Source organism: Triticum aestivum, chromosome 2D (genome assembly GCF_018294505.1).
Source record: "Triticum aestivum cultivar Chinese Spring chromosome 2D, IWGSC CS RefSeq v2.1, whole genome shotgun sequence".
Classification (NCBI taxonomy): domain Eukaryota; kingdom Viridiplantae; phylum Streptophyta; class Magnoliopsida; order Poales; family Poaceae; genus Triticum; species Triticum aestivum.
Window position 1 is genome coordinate 357969993 of NC_057799.1, and position 3152 is coordinate 357973144.

Consider the following 3152-nt stretch of genomic DNA (forward strand, 5'->3'; position numbering starts at 1 on the left):
ATGGACGTAGCTTCCGCCCAGGAGCCGGCGCCACTATCCAAGCCGGTTCATGCCGTGTTCACCATAGAGCAGGTGCGGCCGCACTTCGACGCCCTAATGGCGGAAGAGCTACCAGCACAGGAGGACCTGTGCTGCAACCTCCGTCTCCTCAACGAGCACCGGTGAACAAGCGAACGACAATGCCGTCGCGGACATGTGGCCCTATGAGCCTGGCTTTCCGAATGAGCAGTGGGTGCTGCATTAGACCATCCGTAGGGCCCGCGAGGCCCTCTCCGTCGTCCTTCGAGTTGTTGTGCTCGCCGTGGCGCCGCCGTCTCGCGTTGTCAACATGGTCAATGGACATGAGGATGAGGAGATGACTTTACTTGGAGAGGATGACGGTGGGGACCCACTGAGGGAGTCCTGGACTAAAGAGTCCTCGGGCGTCCGGCCTGTTAGCCATGGGCCGGACTGATGGGCTGTGAAGACATGAAGACCTAAGAATGCACCCGTGTCCGGATGGGACTCTCCTTGGCGTGGAAGGCAAGCTTGGCGACCAAATATGTAGATTCTTTTCCTTTGTAACCGACCTTGTGTAACCCTAGATCCTCTCGGTGTCTATATAAATCAGAGGACTTAGTCCGGAAAGGAGAGATACTCATTACCATAGTCATACAGGCTAGACTTCTAGGGTTTAGCCATTACGATCTCGTGGTAGATCAACTCTTGTAATACTCATATTCATCAAGATCAATCAAGCAGGAAGTAGGGTATTACCTCCATAGGGAGGGCCCGAACCTGGGTAAACATCGTGTCCCCTGTCTCCTGTTACCATCAACCTTAGACGCACAGGTTAGTAGGGGCGACGGCCCGGGGCCCGGCCGAAATTGGGGCCCATATCTGGTATAGAGTATGTACACGTATGGGACATAGTAGAGAGAGAAAAAAGGCCCATCTGCCCAAGGCGCACAGCAAGCCCAGGAAGGTAGCTAGCCACGCATGGAAAAGAATCATCATGAATCGTCTTTTCCTTTTCTTTCCAGCGATTCTCGATCTGATTCACGCACTGAACCGTCGCCCAGTCGCCGTCTCGTCCGGTCGTCCTGATCTAGTCCGGAGTCCCTGACCGGCCGATGGCCTGACTGCATCACTGAAATCGCTAGGTCCCTGATCACGTTGTGTCCATCTCAGGCAAGAAATTGTCAGAAAGATCAAGATCAAGAGATAATCTCAGATCAAAATTCTATTTCTATGAAACCCTGATGGGTGACTCTATTTTCTCGTGCTATATGTTCTTAGTCTAAAATCTCAATCCGGTGTCTGATTCTTTCTTTGCATCGCTCATCACTTGCAGCTGCATCCATTGGTAGTGTAGTCATGTTACCTAAAAAGCATCTATCTGGTCATCAGAAAAGAACTAACAAGAAACGAATAGAGAAGTTAGTTTGATCTCAGAAAGGGGCTATGAATAAATTCGTGCTGAGGAAGGATGCTGCTACGAATTCTGCGCAATTATATATCACCAATGGCGAACAACCAGATCAGACTGAGAATGCAGTTGAGGAAAATTGTGCCGATGTTGATGCCAATCAGAGCACCGGAAAATTTAGTGGCCATGGAAACATAGATGAGCAGGCTTCTTCTTTTGATATTTTTGATCCTAGAACTTGGAATATTCTTGACAATAAATCAAGAGATACTCTCATTGAAAAAGGACCTACAAGGGAGTACAATCTTGTGTTTTCCGTGGATAAGAAAGGCAGGCATTTTTCATATGCTTACTACTCAAGACAGCTAAGGAATGGTGAGCCAGTGATCGGAGGTGGTTAGTGTACTCTAAACATGTGAATAAAGTTTATTGTTTTTGCTGCAAATTGTTCAAATCTGAGAACAGCAAAAGTTTGCTAGCATCCGAGGGATTGATGGATTGGAAACATCTTAGTGAGAAGCTCAAATTACATGAGAATGGTGCTGAGCACATCACTAACATGAATACTTGGAATGAGGTAAGGTTGAGGCTAAGTAAGAAGGAAACAATTGATAAAGATTTGCAAGAAGAGATTGCAAGGGAGAAGAAGCGATGGAGACAAGTTTTGATTAGAATTGTTGCTGCTGTGAAATTTCTTGCTAAACATAATTTGGCTTTTCGAGGAGCAAATGAGAAATTATATCAAGATAACAATGGGAAATTTTTGGGAGTAATTGAAATGATGGCAGGGATCCTGTAATGCAAGAGGATCTTCGGCGCATTCATAATAATGAAATCCATCATCATTATCTTGGCCATAATATTCAGAATGAGTTAATTTCCCGTCTTGCTCGCACGGTTAAAGATTCTCTCTTGAAGATAATCAAGGATGCAAGGTATTTCTCTGTCATTTTAGGCTGTACCCCTGATGTGAGCCATCAAGAACAAATGACCCTAATTGTGAGATGTGTAAACATGTCAAGTGCCAGTACAAAAATAGAGGAGTTTTTTCTAGAGTTCATGAAGGTGGATAATACATCGGGACTTGGACTTTATAATGTGTTAATAGATACACGTGAATCTATTGGTTTGAATGTTCAAGATGTTCGTGGACAAGGGTATGACAATGGTTCGAACATGAAGGGGAAAAACCAAGGGGTACAGGGCAGAGTGCTTGCAACTAATCCAAGAGCATTGTACATGTCGTGTGCTTGTCACAGCCTGAATGTTAGTCTTAGTGGTATGGCAAAATCTTGCGGTAAAGCTATAACTTTCTTTGGTGTTGTGCAAAGAATTTACATATTGTTTTCAAGCTCTACTAAAAGATGGCAGCTATTGCTTAATCATGTTCCAAAAATGACAGTTAAGTCTTTGTGTAACACACGATGGGAGAGTCAAATAAAGAGTGTTCATGCTATCAGATATCAAGCACCTGAGTTAAGAAAAGCTTTATTGGAATTGAAGAGAACTTCTACTGATGACCCCAAGACTAAGAGCAATGCAAAATCTTTGGCTAGTGCACTTGAGAAATTTGAATTTATACTGGGCATGGTCATCTGGCATGATGTTTTGTTCACTATAAACATGGTGAGTAAGAAATTGCAGTCTAAATTCATGTGTATTGATGTTACTCTTAAACAGATTGAAGGTGCCATCTCATATTTTGAGAAGTACAGAAATGAAGGCTTTCCTACTAGCTTGGATA

The 3152-nt window shown here is 44.2% G+C and overlaps 1 pseudogene; it reads left to right on the top strand.

Annotated features, from left to right (window-relative positions):
* Positions 1-1356: 1356 nt before the first annotated feature.
* LOC123055784 (zinc finger MYM-type protein 5-like) lies at positions 1357-2207 on the top strand (annotated as a pseudogene).
* The last annotated feature ends 945 nt before the right edge of the window (positions 2208-3152 follow it).